This window comes from Caretta caretta, chromosome 3, assembly GCF_965140235.1.
Source record: "Caretta caretta isolate rCarCar2 chromosome 3, rCarCar1.hap1, whole genome shotgun sequence".
NCBI lineage: Eukaryota > Metazoa > Chordata > Testudines > Cheloniidae > Caretta > Caretta caretta.
Window position 1 is genome coordinate 61,544,132 of NC_134208.1, and position 25,869 is coordinate 61,570,000.

A 25,869-nucleotide genomic window follows, 5' to 3' on the forward strand; every position below is an offset into this window, starting at 1 on the left:
GTGATATAGCTCCATATTCAGTCCTCTGCCAGGTTACAAGAGTTCCATATGAGTGATATCCGTCCCTAGATATTGTCTTCATAATTTCATGGATTTTCAGAAAGCTAATCCTCTTTCATTTCATCATCTTGCTCATAAAATTTCAATATTTTGGCTGTGTCCTCCTCTAATGTACATACTCATTCACTGATTAGCATTGTGTGGTTTTGTAGATATAAAGGATTATCTGGTTTGTGATAAAACTCCAGGCATGTTAATCTATACCTGATAATTTTGATTCTGTGCAACTAGCCCAGTATCACCTGTGACTGTTTATAGCAGGGCCACTGACATTAGGTTTGTTCTAAAACAATAGCGCAAACTGTTGTTGCGGAAGTTGTTTTGTTTTTTGATCTGTCCAGAGTGATTCAGTCATATATCACATTTCTTTGAATATACATTTCAAAAACACTGACACAGAGACACTTCACTCATTGTCTTTATTGTGGCATTACCATTTGTTAATTTCTATGCCTTACTTATATGATGTTAACTAGCAGCTCTATCATAAAAGAAATTGTTGCTCCTTTCTTCTGACTCATTGAGTAGAACCCTTTGAATATGCCTATGTGTGGATTAAGGTACTACTCATCAGGAATAAAGGTGGGAGAATTAGATCCTAATTGGGCCAGCTATTACTGGCCAAATTTACCAAACTATGATATCCCAGTTCTCGAACCTGGAGAGTTCCCAAATAGCCACCGCATCCAGCACCCAGTGTCTACTGAAACCTGGTGGGCCGAGAAGTTAGTAGGACTAGAGCCGCAGCCAAGACACCACTCACGGAAGCCCTGATTGGAGGATTGCCCAGTCTCCACTGATTGGTCCAACCACGTTATTTAAGACTGAAGGAGGCACAGGAAGTTGTCTGAGCAACAAGGTGATTTTCTGTTTTGAATGCTTTGGACCCTGTTTGTGCCCGCTCTGCTTCTGACTCCTGCCTTCTGCCTTACCCCTGCCTTTGCTCCTGTTCCCACTGTGTTCTTGCTCCGTGCTTGATCCTTGCCTCTCCCCCAGTTCTTGCCCTTCCCTCACTTCCACCATCAGTTATCAGTCTTGGCTCTGACCCCAACTTGCCCGTTGGCTCTGGCATTTGGTTCTCACCGTAGCTCCGGCCTTCATCTTTGATTCCTGACTCTGACTTGACCTCTGGCTCTGGTAATTGACAGTTGACTCTGGTACCATCCCTTGGCTTTGTTCCCCAGCCTGGCTGCCTGGTCCACCCACTAGACCTGACTCCTGCTCTGACTACTAGGCCAGTCTATAACACAAACTTGGGTACCTTAATCCATATTTAGGCACTTAATTACTGTAAAAGTGCCCTATTTTTCACAGGCACTGCACATCACTACCATTCTCTTCTTAGTAAATTGCAGATGTTCAGCACCCCTGAAAATTGGGATCCCATAGTATTAGATGCCTAAATATGGATTTAGGTATTGAAATTTAGGCACTCACGTTTGAAAATATTGGCTCTTAGTTATACTTGCACTTTAGTCTCATAGGAACAGGCTTGGTCTTATTTCACCTAATATCTTGGCCCCAAAACAGGCACTGCAGGTTACATGGCAGCTCCAGGACCAGAGGAACTCTCAATGGTGATAGTATAATTCCTTGTGTTTTTCATAAACATGATACCACCCTCAACCCAGTAGCTTAGTGCTTCTGTAGTGAAGTCTGTATGAGAGACATTCTTCTGTTGGGTGCTAGCTCTGGGTGTCAACCTGTGTTTCCCACAGCAGAGTGGTTTGATGTGGACACAAGTAAAATGAGGACAGACACATACATGGAATGAAGCAGCAGGCCACAATTTTTATTAAACTTAAACACAGGGGAGGGGCATACCTGCCCATCACCCACATTTTCCTATATCAGGCATTTAATCAGTTCCAGTGCAGGGGTTACAGGACTCCTTACCATATAACCCATAACATGGGGTAGGCTCTCTTCAGCCTCCCCCCACAAGCCTACTCCCTAGCCTCTCTCTGAGTTCTAGCACCCTCTCCTCCATGAGAAGGATAGAGGGTGCAGCAGGGTGGAGATCTCAGCCAGTGAGGGCCACAAGGTCTGACCTCCACCCATGAAGGCTACAAGGTCTCACCCTATCACATGTGCCCAAGGCCCATGACCAAAATTCCAGGTCTTTTATCTCCTGGAATCATTCATTCTGTTCTCTGAACCTCAATAGAAACGAGCCGCAACTTGCAACGAATGAACAATTCCACTCCAGTACCTCAGTTAGCTCCTAAGTGCATTACTTACCCTACTGTGGCTTGAAAGTGCTGCAAGAAGGGCAAAAAACTCCCTGGTCCTCTGCAGTTGGCTCACAGGGGAAAAAAATCCTTCCTAACTCCCTAAACAGGAAATCATTTAGATCTGTACCATCTGTCAGCTCGGGTTCCAATTCCTAGTCGGGGAGGGTGAGGTGGGCTGCTGAAACAGCTAAAAGAGACTCCACATGGCCCCCCGGATGGATTAAATCCTGGGAGTTGGGAAATGCTGGCCAATCAGTTTCCCTCTGGCCAATGGGGGCAAAAGAGTTTCAGTGGGGGAGAAGCTACCTATTGGCCCTTGTCAAGTGTCTTCCTCTCTTGCTGCTGGGGTTCTCCCCCCTTGAACCACCAGCCCCAACAAGTTCCCCAACCCGTTGATGCGGGTAGGTGGCATCTATCAAAGCTTTCACCTTCTCCTTTGAATTATTTCCACTTGCATTTAAATTTTCCAAGTCACTCCTTCAGTCCTTCACCGCACTGACAGAGTGCAGGAGCTTGTCTCACATTGTATCCTGTTTGTTAGCAGGATTCTCTTTAAAGTCCTGGCATAAACAGGAAGGATAGTGATTGATGATTAATTATACTAGCCCTTGATTTTTCTGGTGCATTAAAATTAATCTTCCTATTATTTGTAAGTGTGAACCCAGACTATGATACCACAACTATTGACCTGTGCTGAAGAGCAGCATGATGAATCATAAAGTACCTGATAATGGACTGTCTCCAAGTAAGTTTCTTTTTTTCTTAAGGAAATAAGGCAATATTCATTATAGGGGAAAGAATAAACTATAATTCCAACCATGTAAAAATATTCAGAGCATTCAGAGCAAAGGATGGCCCATTTTCTGTGTGAACATTTTTCTTTCTTTCTTTCTTTCGATTGGTACGCTCATTCAATAAATGATTACTGGATTCATTCTCAATGCTCCTTAACTTCATTCAGAAGCTATTTAGTCACTAAGTAATTTTCCAGATTTGTCTAACAGACTTTTATATGTCAAGTGTGCAGTGTAAACACTGGCTCTTTGAGGAAGGAAAAAGAAAAACAGGAAAATCTCTGTCACAGACTTCACTCCTAAACCCTTGTCTAGTCAGCACTTTAACTGTTGCCTAATGTTACACCACAGTGGTGCAACATTTCTCAGATTATCTTGAGAAAGTCTTGGGTACTAGGGATAGATTTCAAAGACTGTCCTGTTTGTGCTGGCTAATGAGAAGTTAAAGATCTGCCCATACTAAGGGTATTTTGGTAACTCCTTCAAGAGGCCTACTCCATGTTTGTGTGAGATTTTAAGACAATGGATCACGCATGGTCTGGTATTGTTTTCTGCCTCCTTTTGTCTCTTTTACTTTCCCTCTAATTAGGGAGGTACAGTAGAGTCAGATGGCTGCTCTCTTCCAGACTTTCCCAATTAGTAGACTTTCCTGGCTGAAAACTGGAATTTCCGCTAGAAAATTTTGATTTATTATTTTTTTTCGTGATTAGAATAAAAAGCCAAAATTTCCTGTAGAATACAAATTCTTAAATATTTAAATTTGGAACGATCAAAATGTTTTGTTTAAATTTTGAAAAGGTAAAAACATTATGTTTTAATAATGTTGATTCATTGTAGATTTTATATTATATTAAAATATAGTATGTGTTTTATATCTTAAATATTATATAAATATAATTGTGTAATTTTACTGTATTATAGAAGTTGTGACGGGGCAAGGCCAGATGGCTATAGAAAAGTAGTGGGAGATAGATATATTAGCTCCAGGCCAAACAAATCCCTGGTACCAGGTTAAGTGAAATGGAAGCTGCTCCAGGTCAATTAAGACACCTGGGGCCAATTAAGAACTTTCCAGAAGGTAGGGAGAATGCTAGGTTGATTGGGACACCTGAAGCCAATCAGGGGCTGGGTTAAACTAGTTAAAAGCCTCCCAGTCAGTCAGGTGGGGGTGCATGTCAGGAGCTGTGAGAGGAAGTTGTGCTGTTGGAGAGGCTGAGTAGTACACACCATATCAGGTACAAGGAAGGAGGCCCTGAGGTAAGGGTGAAGTGGAGCTTGAGGAAGTGAGGGCTGCTGTGGGGGAAGTAGCCCAGGGAATTGTACATGTCATGTTTCTAAAAGGTCAGCTACCATAGCTGATACTATTAGGGTCCCTGGGCTGGAGCCCGGAGTAGAGGGTGGGCCCGGGCTCCCCCCACACCTTTGCCCCCTGATTAATCACTGAGACTGGGAGACAACCGAGACTGTGGAAGGAAGGATAACTTCTCCTCACCTCCCTCACTGGCTTATGATGAAAATGGCGTAGTAGACTGTGACCCGTGTCTCTAGAGAAAGAAGGGTTACGCGGAGGGTCACAGTAAGCCTCTGAGGCTAGCGAAATCCGCCAGGAAACGCGGGACCCACGGAGACAAGGACAGAGCTTTGTCACAAAGTCTAAACAAAATTAATCAAAGTGATAAAGTCAAAGTAAAGCCTTTATCTTGCTGAAATGAAACATTTAGTCATTATTAAAATCAAACAAGAAAGTTGGGGAAAAAAATCAACTTTCTCCCATCAAAAATGTAATCAAATTCACATGTTCCCATGATACATTTTGATTTTGACTAAACTTCATTTTTTGACAGAAAACTGTTTTGTCAAAAAAAAAATTCAACCAGTTTTACTGATTAGTTAGTTTAGCATCTGCCCCATTTTCACCAAATACAATAGGAAAATTGTCATTTAATTGCAATTTGGGGCTTTTCATTCCCTCTGGGAGCTAAGTTTCCCCTCTATTTGTGGACTATAAACCTAATCTTTCCATATTAAATTTGTGTTTTGAGATAATGAAAGGTCCTGTTATCCCTTCATTTAAGTTTACGTGGCTCATCCCAAATCTTTACTCAGCCCAGACCACTTAGGAGCAAAAAAAAAAGCTTCCAATTTCACATGGAGTTTCCAATCTCTTAGATCCAGATTCTGACCCCCTGGCACATTTGAGTAGTATCATAGAGATCACCTTAAGTAGTCCAATTGTCATCAAAACAAGATATACCAGACAAACAAAATTGCAGTTAAAATAGCAGGAGAAAAACAGAAAATTCAGAACTTTCGCAATCACATTATTTATGCAACATCTGGGTGTTTTAATAAATTACTGTCTTTGATTTTTCTTCATTTTCAATTCCTGCTGATGAAAAAAATTCTTAATAAAGTTATTTACATTCTGCCTCTTTAATCTTTCTTGGATCCAAAGCGCTATTTAAGAAGAAGAAGAAAAAAACCCTTTCCTCCTGCAGCTTTGCTCAATCAGCTTTTACCTTTTTAATTGATGAAACTTTTCATGTTGTGCAGTTCAGATTTCAACCTAGCAAGGGTCTCTGTTTTCTTAATCCTCTTTGGTTCTTTCTCAGGGTCCTTAGAGTGGAAAAAAAGTCTTAATATCACTTTTTAGTTAAAATAGATAGGAGAATTTCCTCTCCACTTCTAGCTGCAGGAAAAAGGTTTTCCCCTGGGTATTCTGACTCTCTTAATTATGCTCCAAAATTTGAGTCGGGTTTTTGCTGCTCAAACTAATTTTGCTTTCCAATAATTAGAGATAGCATGGTATCCAAGAAAGTGTTTGAAAATTGTTCTTGTGGTGTGTAGTCAAGAATGCATAACTGCTGCTGCCTAGTGAGGAAAAATGACAAATGCTCAGAATAGAAGATGAGAGAAGCTTAGCAGGAGCAAGATAAAGAGAGGGAACTGCTTTCTCACTCTAGGACTGACTGATCTGCTTCATTTGCAAATATCATGGAACTGCCAGCCATGCCTAGTAGCTATGTGCAGTAAGTGTAGATGTAGTATGTGGCATTTAGTGAAGATGAATTTGCAATAGCAGAGGTTCTCAGTCAAAATTCAGAGTTATTGAAAGATTTTTTTCTCTCTAATCTGACGTTTATGATCAGTAAAAGATGTTGATAATGTAATGGTGGATCTTCAGAGCTCCCTTCTTCAAAGTCCACCCTCCTTTTCTCAGCTCATCATCCATGTGAGAGGGTGCCTCATCTTTCAGTGTTCTCTGAGGTCTTCTGCAGCTCATCCCAATGATCTCACCTGAAGGGGACCCAGTGGAGCCAGCCAATGACCAATGAGTTTCCTGTCAGGGTCGAGAGGTAGTACAGGGAGTCACTACTAGCTGAAACTCATTAGGTGTAGGTGAGCCCATTTAGGCTCAGCACCCTGAAGAAAGGAATGCTGGTCTGAAGGTGTGCACTGCCCAGGAAAAGGAGATGTGGGAAAACGTACCCGCTCCCCAGGGTGGTTTGTACTCTTTGAATGTATTTCTTATAAAATTGCATGGAAGCTGGAGACTTTTGTCAAATTATAGTCAATTTTGGTTAACCAGAACTCCTGCCACAAAACCCTATCTGGACAGGGTGAGTTTGTGTTCCAGGTCAGTCTTATGAGTCAGAGATCACATGTATGAGGTGTTCCATGCTCTGAAAGAGACTTGTCTGGATGGAAGCAAGGAATGGCTAAGCCCTATTCTGTACTTGAGAACACTGGCTCTGGGGAGACTGCATGTAGTAGCTGCTGCTTGTGAGCACATTTGTTTAGCACAACTTGCATCTGCCTGATTTACTATTCTATAGGCAGAATCTTTCCAGCAACAGCTGTCCAGATAGTGTGTCTTGATGACCCCCTCCAAGCACTTCCCCAATATAACAGTGGTTTTAGATCACTTTAATTTTAATAACTATCAGGCCCTCCCAATTCCATCCTCCTTAGGCACAATCCAGCTATTCAGATCTGATTTAGAAAAAAATCTTTAATACAGTAAACCACATTCTGCTCTCAATTATCCAATTAATTCCATTAAATCTATTTTGATCTTATTTCTGTCAACAGTTCTAACATATTCTGTACCAGGTCAAACCAGCAAGCTAAACTGCAAAACTCAGATCCCTGACCGATAAAATATGCATTGGCTGATCAGCACAGGTCAAAGGTTACAACAGAACTCAGCAGTAGGGAACGATGCAAACAAGGCATTAAGCATTAGGAAGTTACTTTCATTACTAACTAGAGTAAATGTAATTTATGCAATTTGTAACACTTTTATTCCAATTGACAGTTTTCTAATCTGGGTCTGAAGACTGAGATGGGGATGGGAAGTGCTAAACCAGAAGCCAGTGCAAATAAACTTTATTTTAAAATATTTGGGAACTTAAAATAGAAATGTGAGGAGTGGGGAGAGGTTGGATACTGAGTTGGAATAAGGTAAAAATGTTAAGAATTTGTTTCACGTGACTCTCTTAGAATGATAAACTGAATGAATAATGACTTGAATTTGAATAGCACCTTTAATTTAGAAGGAACACAACGCTCTTCACAAATGTATCTAAGTCTGTTTTCAGGGAAAACACCATTGACTACTAAAATGCCATCTCTTCTGTAATATTATGCAATTGTTTAGGTCAGGAGATTGAAGGACTAACACCCTGAACCTGATTCGTTTATTGGTTGTGACAAGATTATCATCCACAAATCTGGACTCCCTAAACTCATGCAGACTTCCATTGACTTCAGTGGAACTCTGCACAGGCTCAGAGGTCTGCACGAGGGAGATTGTGGATGCAAGATCAAAGCCTAATACTGTATCCACCTGAAACAGCACAGGAAATTTAGGACCAATTTTACACTATCTGTCTGGTCGGGCTGCTGTACCTGCATGGAGCCCCGTTGATTTCATGAAGTTCAATGAGGGTGCAGTAGTCCACCTAAGCACCTCATGTTGCAAGAATGGGGCTTTAGATCAGCAGAATATAATTTCCCAAATTCACCTTTTGATGAGGAAATTGGGGTGAACACCCCTACTTTTGTAAAAAAGTACCATGGAAACTTCAGCTACCACAGATGTTCCTGAACTTGGTTTCTCCTATCTTACAGATGATGTATCCAGTAGCATCGAAGGGCATTGGTTCTGTAGAACACCAGAAAGAAGACTGAGAACTTTCTAACTAATCATTGCCACTTCTACTGCACCTAGCTTCTCCAATATGGACTACCATCCAACTACTGACCAGGTCTGAACCTGATTTGTTTATTGGTTGTGACAAGATTACAGCCTAAGGTAACATAGCTAAAATAAATAGTTTAAAAGTGTTTATATCAAAACAATATCATTCCTGCAGTGCATATATGAATTAATAATTTTTCTTATTTGAAATCTTAGCTACTTAGTACTTTAGAGAACTGTAGTTTTCCAAAGCCACAGTTTAAGATGGTGTTATTTGCCTTTGAGTAGATAATGATTTGGCTGTTTCAGCAGATGGCTTTTCTTTATTTTTAGACAATTCTCTTTGTAGTTCTGTTTGGGAGGGGAGGGGGATAATTTTCCCCCTAGAACTGTGTCATTTCAAATTATTGCTCCTTTTACAAATTGTGAGAAGGAACTTGAAAGGACTTAGGAAGATTCACTGAAAACATTTTTTTCCTTCTTCTGGCCTTCTTCAGTGTCTAGACAACACTGAAATTATTGTTTTAAATACATTTTTTTCTCCTTGCTCCAGTCATGAAGGGGGGAAACACATTTATTCCTAAAATGAAATTGCTTTTAGGTAGCTAATCGCTCTCCCACAACCAATCTTCAGCTGAGAGAGACAGACAGTTTTGGAGATCTCTCTAAGGTAAACAGTCCCAATCTCTTCTCTCTTAGAAGATGAGTTTGTCCATGCTCTTAATCTTTCTCATTGCCCATGTCTGAACCCCTTCTAATTCTACTATATCTTTTTTGAGATAGGATGAAGTGAATATGGTATTCCAGGCAAGGAGGACTGATCTTATAAATATGGCATCATATTTTCCATAGTATTCCCCCATCCCATTACTTGTGCATCCTAACATTGTGTGTGTTTGTCACAGCTGCTGCACATTGGGCAGAGGTCTTGATTGAGCAATCAATCCACTATGGTGCCAAGATCTTTTTTTCTGACTTGATACACTTAATTTAGAATCTTGCGTTGCAAAGGTTCAAATTATTCCCTCCACACTCAACCTGTGGAACTCTTTGCCAGAGGATGTAGTGAAGGCCAAGACTATAACAGGATTCAAAAAAGAGCTATAAGTTCATTGAGGATAGGTCCATCAATGGCTATTAGCCAGGATGGGCAGGATGCAAAACCATGCTCTGAAGTGTCCCTACCCTCTGTTTGCCAGAAGCTGGGAATGTGCGATAGATCACTTGATTACCTGTTCTGTTCATTCCCTCTGAAGCACCTGGCATTGGACACTGTCAGAAGACAGGATACTGGGCTAGATGGACCATTGGTCTGATCCAGTATGGCCATTTTTATGTCCAATGTGAAAAAATTTTAAAATTGGAAGCACTGAATTTCATCTGCCTTCATTTTGCCCATTCAGCTAGTTTGGTAAGGTCCCTGTGTAGTTCCTCATAGAGTTCCTCACACTTTGAGCTGGAGCTGTAAGTTCCAGCTCAAAGAGACATACTTGTGCTAGCTCTGATTGAACTAGTGCACTAAAAATAGAGTATAGCTGCAGCAGCGGGAAGAGCTAGCTGCCTCAAGTATGTAGGCATCCAATGTACTAGGCTACATTCTATTTTTAGCCCCCCAGCTTGATCAGATATAACACAGGTATGTCCCCTCAATCTGGAATTTACACCTTCAGGGACAGACATACCCATAGCCTTCTCTAGTCTTGGCTGTCCTCAATAATTGTGGTGATCTGTAAATTTTGCCATCTCACTGCTTTTCCCAATAATTGATTAAACAATTCTTCCCTGTCCAGATCTTTGTGTCACTTCAATCTTCACCTTTTGCCATGATTTAAATTGACCATTTATTCCTATTCTTTGTTTTCTGTCTTTCAGCCAGTTTCTATTCCATCACAGTAAATTGCCTCTCACCCCATGACTACTTAGTTTCTTTAGCAGTCTCTTTTGGGAAACTTTGTCAAAGATGATTTGAAAGTCTAAATAAATTATATCAACGAGTTCCCCTTTCCCTGAGATACGTTTTATTTGTTTTGTTGACACTTTTAAAGAATTCTGATAGGTTGGTGACACACTATCTTCCTTTGCAAAAGTCTTGCTTGTTAAACTCTATAATATCATGATCTTCTAGACACTGTATAATTTTGGTTTTAATGATCACTTTCACCAATTCACCAGTTCTGATTCTAGAGATAAGAATTATTCTAAAGAAAAGAATGATATTCAGAGGGTATTAAAATGTGTTTGGAAAGGAATAAAGTTTTTTTTTTTTTAAAAAAAACAAGTCAATCTTCTGTTTTTTGGGGCAACAAATAATTTTCATATATTGCAGAATTTTATTGCATTTCTATGGTGAACTTTTTCTCTGTGAATAACTCAAGCAACCAAAGTAACTGGAGTCTGGTGGCCTCCATCTCAGAAAATTACAAGGCAGTTATGTGTAGTTCAGTGTCACTAGCACTATTACTTACATGTGTAGAATTCTCCTGACATCCCATTTGGTGGAAAGGTACTTTGGTTAATAGTGAAGTGACCCCTGATGCTGAGCTGTAGGTCTCTATTTTTATTGCACTCTCTGCGTATTAAAGTTTGTTAAAGGATTCTAGAAAATCAAGGGTGTCAGAGCCTTTCCAAAAGTGGGGGGAGGGCCCAGAGGCTCCTGCCCCCTGAGGCCCCACCCCAGCCTCCAAGGCCCTGACCCATCTCTTTCCCCCAAAGCCCTGCCCCTGGCCAAGCCAGAAGCCAGAGCTGGGGCAGGGAGTCTGCCCTCCCCACCTGTGGGGGTCCCTAATAGCAGCCCCCTGCCTGTGTCCCTGACCCCGGGCCCTCCATCCAGGGCAGGGGGAGGGACCTGCTCCCCATAGCTGCCTGCACAGCTCTCCCCGACCAGGCTCCAGCAATGGTGGGGGAGCTTGGAGCTGCAGCCTGGCCATAATAAGATGCACGTAAGGCTGGGCAGCTGTGGGGAGCCAAGGCAGACCCTCCATCTGCTGCAGTGCAGGGGGCTCAAGGAGAGCAGCCCCCGGCCTATGTCCCCACCCCGCGCCCAGGGTAGAAGGAGGGGTCTGCGGTTCCTCATAGCTTACCATGGCCAGGTTGAAGCTCTGAGGGCCGCTCCCCCACTCACCCCAGCCACAGCTGGGTCAGGGAGAGCTGCATGGGCAGCTGTGGGGAGCCAGTGCAGAGTTAAGGACTCTCCACCTCCATCTGCGCTGGGGGATGGGACTTGGGGGAAAGAGGAGGGAAAGGGGGTGGGGTCCTCCTGGGCAAAAAGTGGATGGGCCTTGGCCCCTCCAGTTCTGGTGCCACTGTAGAAAACAGTTATAAAACCATGCATTATTGTGCTGGTGCTAAAAGACTTTCATATATTTATTTCTTTAGACAAACTATTTCATCAATCAACATAACTGTTGGTTTACTGAGCCTTGAAGGCCAATTTGGTTGAAATGTCAAATGACTAATGGAATGGTGTATCTGATGAAATAAATATATGCAAGACTTTTAAAATAACAAACAAAAATTCACTAGATCCCATATTTCCCTCCATCTCCTATTCCATAATGTTTGCCATTAAAATCTTTACCATTTTCTCTTTGTAAGTAGATAGTAACTGTGATATTCACAGTATTCCCTAAGTTAATTGGGCTAAACCCTTAGTCCTGCTATGTATTTTTCCAGAGGTTCTCTGCTCCCCTTTTCTCCACCTAACACTCCTCTTCCTGTTTGCAAATATCACAACCTCCACATATTACTAAGAACTCTGCCATTGACTCATTCCCTGGGTTTGTCCAAGAAATAATTCTCCATACCTCTTTTTCCCTTTCTCTTGAATGGGACTGGTAATACTTGCGCAAGATCTGTAAAGCTCTTTGACATCCTTAAATGGACCATAAGAACAGCCTTACCCGATCAGACCAGTGGTCCACCGAGCCCAGTATCCGGTCTTCTGACAGTGCCCAGTGACAGATGCTTCAAAGGGAATGAACAAAACAAGGCAATTTCAAGTGATCCATCCAGTCCCAGCTTCTGGCATTTGAAGGTTCAGAGACAGCGAGAGCATGACGTTGTGTCCCTGACCATCTTGACTAATTCCCATTGATGGATCTATCCTCCAAAATCATATCATATCTTTTTTTTTAACCCATTTATACTTTTGGACTTCACAACATCCTCTGGCAATGAGTTCCAAAGGTGGACTGTACATTGTGTGATTAAGTATTTCCTTTGGTTTGTTTTACACCTGCTACCTATTAATTTCATTGGGTGGCCATTAGTTCTTGAGTTATTTCCTATTCTTGTGAATTTCCCACTCACTTTCTCCACACCATTCATAATTTTATAGACTGCCGTCATATCCCCCTGTAGTTGTCTCTTTTCTAAAATGAACAGCACCAGTCTTTTTATCTCTCCTCATATGGAAGCTATTCTGAACAATGCTGTTCATTGTGAGTAGTCATTGTCATCATCATTATGGTCATCCTCGCATTATGGACAGAGAGAAGCAAAGATGCTTGTCTTACAGCTGCTTTATCCTAAACTTACCTTTTACCATTGCAGCTAGGTTACATAACACTCTTACCAGGCTTTCTAAGGATCCACAGTGAGGCATTATGCATTTATTCCCTGTGTAATTTCTGTGTAATTTCACAGCTGTACCTTGAAACAAAATATGCATTTATTTTATCCAATCTGAATTCAATCAAGCTGCTGCACGTTGGGACATACTGCCTGTTATCTTTACTGAACATTGCATTATTTGTCTTTTATTTGTACAGAAAAATGGGAATTAATTGTTGAGTACTGGCCTGATAGAGAGAAGATACTGGTTCAGAGAGAGCAATCCCCACACAAATTATTCTGGTGTTGCCTACAAGTAGGCTGGATACTGAAAGAGGCAAAGATGAATAGGGCAAGGATAGGTTAACATTTGACAGAAAACATAGACAACTATAAAGGGTTAAAAGCTATACTTACCTCTTTGAATGGCAAAGGCCCTGATCCTTCATACACTTATGCATATGTTTAAATTTACTCAAGTGAGGAGTCTCATAGACTTCAGTGGAACAACTCACATGAATAAAGTTAACATGTGTTTAGTGTATTGGTATAAATAACAACGCTTTATGATCCTCTTGATAGTCAAAGGATACCAACAATTTATGATCTAGGCAGCGCAAAGACTGAGTTAAAAATCACAAAAGGGTTAAAACCCCTAAAAGCTGTAGATAAAACGCTCATCTACATATAAGATATAGCTCCCAAGTCCATACTCAGAAACTAATGGGATCCAGATGCATTTTGCTTTTGGCATTATCCAGAAATAGCCACCGATTAATCTTTTGGCTACATACTATGCTGCAGCTTAGTGTATATGATAAGTATTTTAAAATTCAATAGCATCTAGTTCCACCATGCATCACCTTTAAGCTATTTTTGATAACAGCAGAAACACAGTTCCGATGTGAATTTAAGGTAGAAAGCGTACAGTATATTTCCCACTTAACTTTGAACTTTCATTAATCTAAAGATTTTTTCACTGATGTTACTGATGGCCTCTTTGCATCAATTTTCGTGTATTCCCCTTTCTTCCTCATAAAAATAATGTTATGGGCATATAAATTTGAACAGAAATATTGTTTACATTTAATGTAATCATAAAATCATTTTTCAAGACTGTTTTAATGTAATTACTATATGTATTTGCTACAAAACTTTCAGCAAGTACAAGGATTTAATCTAAAATCAAACAAACTGATGCCTCAAAATAATTCTTCTCAGTAACAGCTTTCATTCGTGCTTGATAGCATTATGGCAAACCCTTCTGATTTAAACAATACAAACCATGAGCTAAAATTCTAAGTTTCTTTATGCATTCTGTCCATATTAATGAATTTAATATGCAGGTTCTGTTTCAAGAAAACACAGTCTGAATAATCTGATTCTATATACCTTTTTTTTAAGAACATATTTTTGTGGGTAAAGATTTAATGTCAGACTCTTGAAGGAAGCCAAATTCCCATGGCAGCAGACCACAGGAGGAAAATCAATTAAAAGAATTACATTACTTTTAGCAACTTACTGCTACCACTCATAATGAAAATGGTAAATTATATTTTCAACATGGGTCACACATATCCAGTGACATCTTTAAATGCAGCAAGAGCTGCATCTAGTGTAATCTGCCCCCACATCAGCTACAGTTTTACCCAAAAGAAGGAAACTCAACTGCATGAGTTGCTTTCTGTATTTTCCTTGTTTTTTTTAAAGTATCAGTTGAGCTGTGTACTGAGCTGATATCAGAGTGTGTCTTTTGACTTTTGATTCACTATTCATGTGAATATAAATAAATATGACTAATGCTTCTGAAAAGCTGAATATATTATAAGCTGTGCTTTCAGTTTGTTTTCTTCTACATTTCTTCCTTGTCTGTTTTATTTGTTATGTGTAGTGCTGCATCTATGTTTTATAGGAACAAGGTGCATGAGGTAATCTCTTATTGGATCAACTTCTGTTAGTGAGAAAGACGAGCCTTCAAGAAATTGGTCCAATCAAAGATATAACCTCACCCACTTTATATCTCTAATATCCTGGGACCACAGCTACAATAACTTTACTTTTTATGTCCTTTTTAAGGTTTATTTTCCAAGCCACACAAACCTTCCTTTGACAGGTTTCAGAGTAACAGTCGTGTTAGTCTGTATTCGCAAAAAGAAAAGGAGTACTTGTGGCACCTTAGAGACTAACCCATTTATTTGAGCATAAGCTTTTGTGAGCTACAGCTCACTTCATCGGATGCATACTGTGGAAACTGCTGTAGCTCACGAAAGCTTATGCTCAAATAAATGGGTTAGTCTCTAAGGTGCCACAAGTACTCCTTTCCAACCCTTCCTTTGCAGGTCTTTCCACAAAATGGTGAAATGACCATTTCTTTAATGTCTTGTCATTTATATACTGTAAGCCTATTGATTAAAAAAGCCCTCTAGTAATGATACCACAGCTAACAATATGGCCTCTGTTGATATCCAAGTATGTCTGTCCCCTCTTCCCCCTCAGAAGCTGGCAGAAGATTTGTCTGTTTATAGGGCAAGATTTTAATGAAGTGAAGACTGAATATATTACACACCTATTTTTATATATGCAAATATCATAATCATATGTGCAAATCTGCATGCAAAAAGGAGCCTAAATGCAGAATTCCTTATGTAATTGTGAGCCTGTTTGTTCATTGAAATACCATAATTTTCCATTCAAATGGAAATTTGTATGCACAAAAACTCCATTTTATCAAGCAATTATGATCACTATACAGCTAAATACATGCCCAGTTTGGGCCTCTGTCCTGCCGTCACTAATGCACGTGCATAAATGTATACATATGAGTAGTCCCATTGAAGTAAGGTGTGACTACTACTTTGTGTAAAATTAAGCAAGAGCCTACGTGTTGGCAAGATCAGGTACATTTTCCATATTCTACTTTTAAAGAAATTACCCAAATAGCCCTACCACTCATAGTACAATGCATCCAGATCATTATTTGACTTGTGGATTACCACACCAAATAATGTTTCCTAATAACTTTCTTCTTCACTTTTTCCCTGCAATGTACTTTGTTAGTTTGTTGTACCCTTTTTGTTCTAGTTAATCTGGTTTTACATACTCTGGCGCTCTTCGCTCTATTGCCAGAGACTAGGCATATCTTGACTAGTTTTTGGCATTTTCTGTCTTGTGATGTGCCACATCTTACATACTCCCCTGTTCTTTCTGAATGGCATCTCTACAAGTTTTGTTGCAGCACTGATTGCTTTCATGGCCTTTATATTCCTTCAGGAGAATATTTTTGTGTTTGTTTGCCTTTCATTCTTCTAACACTATTTACTTTTTTGTCTGCTCTGTCTTAAACTTCCATGTCTTGGGAAATTTCTTAAACTTGGAGCTATGGGAAAAATTCATCATATAAATTTAGCCTCTTTGTGCTCACAAAATATCCACAAACACAAACGTCTTTGATTTTGTCCTGTATTCATTTGACAAATTGTTCTGTAAAGGTTTTTAACTCACAGGATTAATTGCAAATTTCCTATTTGAGTTGTGTTGCTTACTTGAGAGATTGGTCAGACAAGGCACATGGTTTTGTTTCTGTTCCCCAGTTAGATGACCAACACTCATGCATGTGAATGTAAGCTTCAGTACCTATGAATATTCATGGTCTAGTGTTGACATTTTGTTTCTGTGAACATTTGTGCCGCTATGCACTAATATTTCATGAAAAGTGAATGCAAGTGCCATGAACATGAGTGAAGGAAATTCAATTAAAATTAAATTGAATTTTCATATAATATTGTTCGTTTTATCCACTGAGTTTTGCATATTTCTTTGCGGCCTTTAAAGCTGAGTCCAGCTCTGAAATACATTTGTGGGGATTTTCATCATTTTTGAATTTTGTGGTCTGACATTAGGAATCTCTCTTTTATCATGTTCTAAGAACTGTCAAACGAGCCAATTGACACTAGCAACCTTACCAGTGTGACTCACTCATCTACAGTTTATCTTCTCCTGGCACCTTCATAGAAGCTTTTCCTGAAAAACAACATGACAAAACAAAACATTTCCAAATGCTCGATTATTTTTTTTAGGGTCTGGTTTGTCTGCTTCAGTCCTCTCCTCATGTGAGTACCCACAGTTTGACTCAGCCTTCAACTTTTGACCAGCACAACTCAAACAGTGGTTTTTCCCTGCACTTACCATTTGGAGCCTGCTGAGCCTGTTAATATTAGCTCCTTCCATCAAGCTCAGCTTTCTGTTACATCCCCTGATTCTAAATCCTTATCACTTTGTCAGTCTTCTTTCTTTTAGATGTCCTGCAGAGCAAGCATCCTGTGAGTAATCCTCTGTCACTGCTCTAGTGCTGCTTCCCTCATCCGATTCCTTGTCACTCTGGAAGACTTCCAATTGTATAGTATATATTGCTCTTCTACACTGTGAACGTGATGATGCCCTGGTACCAACACTATACAAAAGTTACCTAGTAGCTCTCCTGATTTTTAAATTCAGCTATCTTTATTTTATCTGTCTGTAGCTTTTAAAGATGGAAACCCAATCTCCTTGTTCAACCACTGGAACCATCTTTTAGGACTTGATCCTGTAAGCCTTTATGCAGTATACAACAGGTTGCCTGCATGCAAGTGGAGGTTAGTCCTGGGCACCAAAAAGGTTAGGCACTTGGTGTAATCTTCTACATTTAAAGAGCCGTAACCCTGGAAGCCTTTGTGCTCCAGGCCAAGTAAGCAGAGCCTACTCAAGGCTGCATATGAGGTTAAGCATTAGCCATCGTATTCTACACTTTAAAAAGATAATTCTCAAGAATACAGAGAAGAAAAGGTGATAGAGCTTAATTAGGATCCTCATTATTCCCATAAGATGCTTAGCTATGTATTGTTATGCTGGGGATTGGGTGAAACCCTTTTGAAGATAGTGGGCATAACTGCTGCCCTTCCTTTAGAATAAATGCAAAAAGCAATTAGGCTTCTTTATGGAATAGAAAGTTGAAACAATAGGCCATATGCAAGACTAGAGTCTTGAGCCTTGAGATTTTAATCCAAATTGAGGCGGGCTGGATATTGTTTAATGGAGCTCTGTGTTTGTGAGGGAGTGAAAAGTGGCAGAAACACCACAGTAGAAGACAGGGAAGGCAGATAGGAAGCCCCAGAGAAGCGTTTGTAGCATGACCCTGAGAAAACGCTAAGAGAGGGAACTTTTTGGACAGAGTGCTGACTGAAAGGGGTTTGGAGGTGTTAGCAAAGAAACCATTTCCCATTTCATTCCTCCTGTATTCAGGGAAACAGCACTTTGTACGCTGTTTGTAAATAAACAGGATTGCATCAGAGATACCTGACTCGATCATCACTCTTTCCCCCTAAAACCAAAACAACGCGCAGGCCCTGAATTTTGGTAACTGCTTGGGTCAAAGGGGATTACATGATTATTACAGCCTGGAATATAGTAGCTGTGCAATTCTTAATACTTTACACTGCTCCATCTTGTCTTGTGGAAATTGGGAATTTGTTGATCTGCGGGGCATGTGCCATGGCTCGTCTATTTTCCTGGTTGTTTAGGCAAGGTTGAGAAACAAGATAATTTCTTCAGGAGAGTTCTTCTTGTATTTGATTGCCTGGTTAGTTGATCAGGTAGTTATGTGGATTGGGGTTGTGATAATCTTAATTTGTATGGTTTATTTGTAAAGCGCGTTGAAGCACCTAGAGGTCTAGAATAGATACTTTTGGTATCAAAAGCAATAAAATAGTTTATATGAACATCATTTAGCCACTACTGACACCATTTCCTTTGATTTTCATTGATATTTCCTTTGATTTTTCCCTTATTAAGAAAGGGCCAGTTCTGCCTGGATGTAAATGAGCACAACAACATTGAGGTCAGTGGAATTGTGTGAAGCTTGAATTTGGCGCAGAAAGCCTGACCTCTTGAGTTCGTTGTCTCAGAACTAAGTATTATGACAAACCATTGTTATGGAAATGGTCGCATTTCCCTTTTAGCTACACCAATGCAATCCCACTGAAGTCAACTGAGAGGAGAATTTAGCCTCTTATTGCCAAGGCAGCAATTTTTTCACTAAGCAATCTCAGTAAGTGTCTTCTGAACATCAGCATGACTGAATCCTATTGGAGTACAATTACACGAATAAACTTTCTCTTTTAACATCTTTCTTTACAAAAAATTATTTTGGCTGGAGATTTGCAAAACAAACAAGTCTAGAACTGCTTTAACTTACATCTGTACTTCTCCTAAAAGTGCAATTTCCTATCTTTGACTGAAAAATAACACACTGGAACTGGCATAATTTAAGGTGCAAAACATTTCAGTGAGTGTGAAGTGCCCTCTAGGCATTCTGTGTTTGATAGAGGCAGTGGTTCTCAAACTGATTTGATCGCACCTCCCTTCTTTGCATCTGTAGCATTCCCCCACGCCCCCAAGAATATATACGTATTGCCACCCTTACTTCTCTGCTGCTTCTGGCCACAGTGCTGAGTTCAGAGATGGCTGCCTGGCCAGCAGCTGCTGCTTTTGCTCTCCACTCTGCCTTCAGAACTTAATGGCCAGACGCCTACTGATCTGTCAGGAGGAATCAGCTTTGCTAGTTATTCGTTGCTGTGATTAAAATGTGTGCAGTATGTTTTTCCCCCTAAAGCTTCTCACACACACCCAGAATATATTCCACACCCCCTAGTTTGAGAGCCTCTGGGTTAAGGTATTGTGCTGTTGTTGTATTCCAAGCCTTAAGACGGTAAGATCTTTGAAACAGATGTTTAGAAAATCTCATCTATAATATTACAGTAGGATACACAGTGACAGCACTATTTAAATGATAATAATTGTAGATGCTTACAGCGAGTTTCATCCAAATGCAATATCGTATAAACAAGAATTTAAGCCTTAAAAATGGGAGTTTAAAATAAACTATAATACACCCTTTAAAACAGCACTGCTATTGTTGCTGCTCTATTGTAGTTAATAGGGTATCAGCATTGTCAGTTTTCCAACTTGGATAGATTTTTATGGGTTATAGGAATATGTATATGTCAGAATCTATAGCAGCTTTAAAAAGTTTTTATTGAAGATCATTTTAGGCAGGTCGTGTAATGAACTCAGCTGCCTGCTATTGGAAGAGGTCAGAACTGCTCAATTGTGTACTGCCAGTAGAGTTACTGCTAAACTAGTAGAGTTTCTTCTTTACCCCAAATGGTAAGATTGCGTGCTTTTGGAGGAAGAAAATCTGAGTTCAAAACCTGTTGCCACGAAGTTCCAAGTGTTCATGGTGTGAAGTTTAGTGACAACAATGAAATCTCAGAAAACAACAGATTCGTTATAGTAGATTGGAGATCTGGGCATTTGAGGTTACAAGGAATAACTGAGAGCAGAATTTGGCCTTTTATTTAGGAAATTCTCACTAAAAGAAATACTCTGTGCAGTTAAGATTCTTTTTTGGGGGGGAAAATCATATTACAAAAACATGAAGTTCCTTTTAAGAAGTAATAAATAGGGCTGACTAGAAAAACTGCAACAAACCATTTTCCATTGGAAGATTCAGTTCTGTCAAAATTGTCAAAATTTGCAAAAGCATGAATTTTTCAGAAGATTCATGTTGGAGAAAATGAAAAAAGTCTGAATCAAAACATCTCATTCTGACACTTCCAGAACTAAACATTTTGATTTTTCCCTTTGAAGTAACTTTTTGGTTTGTTTGAATTTAGTATTTTATTCTATATCATCAGGTAAAAAGGTAAAAAGTAAAACAGAATGATTCACCTTTGTCAGAACAAAACAATCTGAAATTATTTCTTTTCTGACATTTTCATTCACAGAGAATTTCAGAATCTGTGGGTTCTGTTCTAAATCGAAATAAAACAAATTTTGAAATCTCAAATTCCTCCACAAAATGGATTTTTCATTTTCCACACAACTCTAGTCCCAATACGGGACACTGTAATAAAGGAGTACCCATATATACTGGGAATGTTCATATCTGCTTTCCTGATTAAAGCCACCAACTGAAATCATGAATATTTCATCAACATCTATAAAATGGAGGCCAATCTAACATTATTGGTGGGTGACATCATTACTGGGTGAGAAGAATACTGTGTCAGGACCTCTGGATATAGAACCCAGGTTTGCAGAGCTTGGGACCCCTGACATTGCCACCAGAAGGGCAGGTAGAACCACATCCAGGGAATACTGTGGAGATTGGGTACTACAGGAAGTACCACCCAAAGGGTTCAAAGTGACAGTACCCTCTGATTGGTCAAGTACATTATTTAACCCTGGAGGGTACCCCAGGAAGTTGTCTGGGCGATCACACAGACTTCTGGCTTGCTATGACTCCTCACAATGTCTTGTCTTCTGATTGCCAGTCTCCACCCACGACTTTTGCTTATTGAACCAGGCTCTAGCAATTCCTCTGACATCTGCTCACAGACTACCGTCGTGTGGCTGTCCTTGATGTGTGGACACAAGCCCAGCAGTGAGCACTAGGCCAGATGACCTACACCCCAGTCCCATACATATTAGTTCAATGTTTCATTTTATTTCTCTTATGTGCACCATGCAACATGTAATTTTATACTATGAGGTTTATATGCACGTATTTTATGAGCTTTATATGTTGTGCTCCTATAATTATTATTTTGCACAAAATTTAGAAAAAGGCACTTAAAAAAGAAAAAAAAGGAAAATTTGGGAAATAGACTATTCCCTAGTATAGATAAAAAAATAAATGACAGGGACTGTAGGAATTGTTAACATGTTCCTGGTGACTTTTTTCCATTACCTTATTGCATTAGAAGAGAATATTTTCTCATTTTATGCTTGTTTTGTTTTTCTTTCAGTAGACACAGTCCTACCCATTAAAGTACCGTGGAAGCTCAAAGCTGGAACAGAGTTGCCTTCATCTCACTCAGTGAAAATGCTTTTGATGTATTTCGGTCTTTATTTGCCTTTAAAATGTCAAGCAAAGCTGTCAACACCTTTTGCTGCTGTCACTGTGCTTGTCCTTCGCCTCTTTGTTGACCAGCCTGTTCTAACATCCCTCTCTTGTACCTGATGTACATTTTGACCTATATTATCAAAACATAGTATGTGAGCTGCATGCATAAAATGTTTCAGATGCTTCATTGTTGCTCATTGAAATTGGAAGCATGTGAAGGACCAATGTCTGAAAAGTGGGTATAACAGATCTGTAAGTTATACTCCAACATATGAAATATGTGCCTGGTAACTCAGAAGGAGGGAATGGGATCTTGTGTTACACCTATTATAGCAATGACTAAAATGTGTAGGTATGGCTCTGCTATTATTATTTGTTTACCATAGCACCTAGAAGGTCTAGTCATGGGCTAGGATCCAATTGTGCTCAGTGCTGTACAAAACAGAGGACAAAAAACAGCCCCTGTCCAAAGTGCTTACAAACAAAGTATAAGTCAAGCGACAGCACGTGGACGCAGACAGGTGGGGGAGTGAAGGGAAACAATGAGACTATATTGGTTAGCAGTAATCTTAGCACCCAAGCAGCCTAACTCTTGACCAGTTTTTTTTTTTTGTAGGCAAAAGAAAAGTTTTGAGGAGGATTTTGAAGGAAGAAAGAGATTTGGAAGAAAATATATTAAACTGGCAATGAAAATGAAGAAAAACTGAGAAGTGAAAAAAAAGCCCTAAAGCTGTAATAGTTAAAGTTTGTTTATTTAATTTCAGATATTTTTGTTAACATATTTTATGTGTTTTTTTTTAAATATCAGTGTTTGGTGTTGTATGCAGGGTAGTTGTACCTGTGTTGGTCCCAGGATATTAGAGAAACAAGGTGATGAGGTAATGTCTTTTACTGGACCAAAAGCTTATCTCTCCACCAACAGAAGTTGGTTCAATAAAAGATATCTCATTCACCTTGTCTCTCTAGTGTTTGCCGGACAGCCCCACAGCGCAGGAGCGGGAGAGACTGAGGGGAGCTCGCCCCAGCACACCCAAGGCAGCCCCCAGCCATGACACCAGCCGGCCCTGCCCAGCTTCTGGGGCAGAGGAGGCTGCTGCTGCCAAGGGCCTGGCTCCCCGGCCCTATGTGGTGCCCAATCACATGGTGCCTGATCTCCCTGCCCAGCACAGCCGGTCCCGCTTCTTGGGCCGAGCAGGAAGCAGCATGGAGCTCGGCCGTGGCTGCTGAGTGAGGTAGCATCGGATCAGCCTCTGTGCGCGGGGCCCTGGAGTGGCTGCCCGGATGGCTGTGCAGAGCAGGTACCAGCCGCAGCACGGCCCCTGCCCCAACACAGGATACAGGGGCCTGCAGTCCTTCCATAGCCCCATGCCCCCCCAACGGCGCTGCTCCATGCACCCCCCGAGCCCCTTCTCCAAAGGCGCTGGCTCTAGGATTTTTGCTGCCCCCAAGCAAAAAAAAAATGTTGACTGCTCCTGCTTCTTTTCATGCCAGCCCCTTGCTCTGCCCCTTCCCAACCCCTTCCCCAAATCCCTGGCCCCGCCTCCTCCCCCAAGCGTGCCGCATTCCCTCCCTCCCTATTGCTTCCTAAGGCTTCCCCCCGCAACCTCCCGCCCTAGCTCACCTCCACTCCGCCTGCTTCCCTGAACACGCCACCGCTCCGCTTTTGCCCCCTCCTTTTCAGGCGAGGGAGAGGTAGCATGTTCAGGGCATGCCTTCCAGCGGTGTCTGGGAGAATGCTTCTTGGACTTAACAGTGCCTCAGTTAACATTACTCTACTTTGAAAATATTATTCTGTAATGCACATGTCAGTTTCCAAGAGTGAGTTCCATTAGCTCTCAGGATGTGTATATCCCTCTACGAATGTCATCCGATACAAACCTGACTGTGAGTTTCTGTTGTCTTTATTTTATTTTCTTCTTCCCAATATTATGATGAAGTTTGAATAAATAGATGTCTGTGTCAAACATTTCCATATTCTGTGCCTTTTCATGTGGTTACTCAATACTGTTTCCAGAGATGATGATAAAATCTGTATAACTACGGATGCTGAGAGATCATCACTGCAGGGGAAAAAATGATCATCTGACAAAGATTTCACTGTATGCGGTCTCATTTTGGATTGCAGCCAACTCTTTGTTGGCAACGTCTACTCATTAAGAGATCGATCCTGCAAAATGTTTAGTGCTCTGGCCCTGATCCAGACAAGCACTTAAGCACGTGCTTGATTTTAAGCAGATGAATTGGCACATGGAAATCAATCTGTTTAAATACTATTCAGGTGTTATATTGAGTTTGTTTAAATCATTAATCAACAAGACATCAAGTGGTCAAGCTCAATTGGTTTATTAATTAAAGATTAGACATCTAAAATTAATCAGCACGATACAGAAAGAAAATACACTCACCAATCTGGGGTCCAGCACCTGAAGCCCACGATGATCTGAATTGCTTCACAGTTTTATGGGTATTATAGACCACTTATTTACTTGTTTCTACACTTTGTCATGAATTATGTAACTAACATTGTCCAATCAACAGCAAAATATGGTTGCTGGGTCTAGTGTGTGGGTGCTGTTGCTGGCCTGTGATATACAGCGGGTCAGCCTAGATGATCTGGTGGTCCCTCCTGGCCTTAAATTCCATGACTTTATGACTCCCCTTTCCCCCTCCCCTCGCCCCTGGTTGAATTGATCTGGATGTGCAATACAATAATCAAAAGCTTATGATCTGTAGATGGCAAAAGTGGATTTGTTTTATCAAATCAGCCAGCTGGTAACTAACTGGCATCACCAATGGAGGTCATTATGTCTTCTCACTGGAAGACTGTTTGCTTCATAGAGCTCACCAGAGCACAAGTTTCCTTAGCAAAACCATAAAAAGCTTCCATGTGACTTTTAATAAGTGAGATTTTATGTTATCTCATTCTATTTCCTTCTGTTAATTAATACAAATGGAATTTTATTTTCTCAAGTACACTGAGCTAAGAAAATTCAACAACAAATACTTTAAAACAGTCTCAATATTGGCATAAAAACAGGATGTGACAGAATAACCACAAATGACAAGAATTGTTAATCAAATAATTTAATATAAGACTGACTAGTTTGTTATAATGCCTTGGGGAAAATGCAAGACAATGTTTTAAGATTCATACTACACTAGTAGTTGCTGTACAAGTCCGGTGGTTTATAGCTTTGCTTTTTTTATGCCTCTTTGTTTTGTGGTAATTGGCTTATTGTTATTTACTGATGGCAGTTATAGGTTTTATAAATTTCCATTTTCCTATCTTCCTTAATTTCCAGAGACTAACAAGACTTGTGTTCACTGAAGATAACACAAATACAAACAAATTAATATTATCCTATTTTAGGGTGGATAAAAATCAATGATTTTTTTTAAAAAAAAAAAGCAAAAAAATCGGTTTTTATTTAAATTAGATTTTTTGATAAAATGCTTTTTGAGGGGAAAAAACCTATCTAAAGATAATTTTAAGATAAGATAAGATAATTATTAGATAGATAGTTATAAAATACATTATAGCTCAAAGATATCTCATCATGGAATAGGGATTATAAATTCTAATTCTATAGTATGAGACAATATATTAATGTAATGTTTAAGAAAAGTTTTGTAAATGAGTTCCAATAGTTCATGGATTAGGGACCCAATCTTTTGGGGTTCTAGGGGCTTCTGTATAGATTATTTAGGTTAATCTTTCTATCTAGCCAATGGGACTCAGTGCTCAGTCTAGAAGATACCATCAGAGATGCTTACTTTTGCAGTTCTCAAACTGTGGATTTGTGTCTCCAGAGATAACCTGTTTGTTAAAAGCAAAAATGTTTTAACATAAATAATATAGAGAGGTGAGAAATAACAGACGTCAACCCTATTGTCCCTCTGCAAATTTGTGTACATAGAGTCAATCCCTTACCTCTCTCTAAAAGTGGAAAGCTTCAAAAAGTTCAATGAATAGAAGATTGTTGGGGGCAGAATACATATGGACAAGGAGAAAAAGTCTGGAGATAAATGTGAGAAGGGAGGGACAGGCAGTAGAAACAAAAGTGAAACTGTTTGAGCAGCATATTC

The 25,869-nt window shown here is 40.0% G+C and overlaps 1 long non-coding RNA gene across 3 annotated transcripts in view; it reads left to right on the top strand.

Annotated features, from left to right (window-relative positions):
- The window catches only part of LOC125634751 (uncharacterized), a 52,398-nt gene extending 27,156 nt beyond the window's left edge, over positions 1-25,242 (top strand). For all 3 annotated transcript variants that reach the window (XR_012667429.1, XR_012667430.1, XR_007356043.2), the window contains exons 2-3: positions 8,222-8,405; positions 22,400-25,242. This is a non-coding gene — a long non-coding RNA (uncharacterized LOC125634751). The remainder of the gene's footprint in view (positions 1-8,221; positions 8,406-22,399) is intronic.
- The last annotated feature ends 627 nt before the right edge of the window (positions 25,243-25,869 follow it).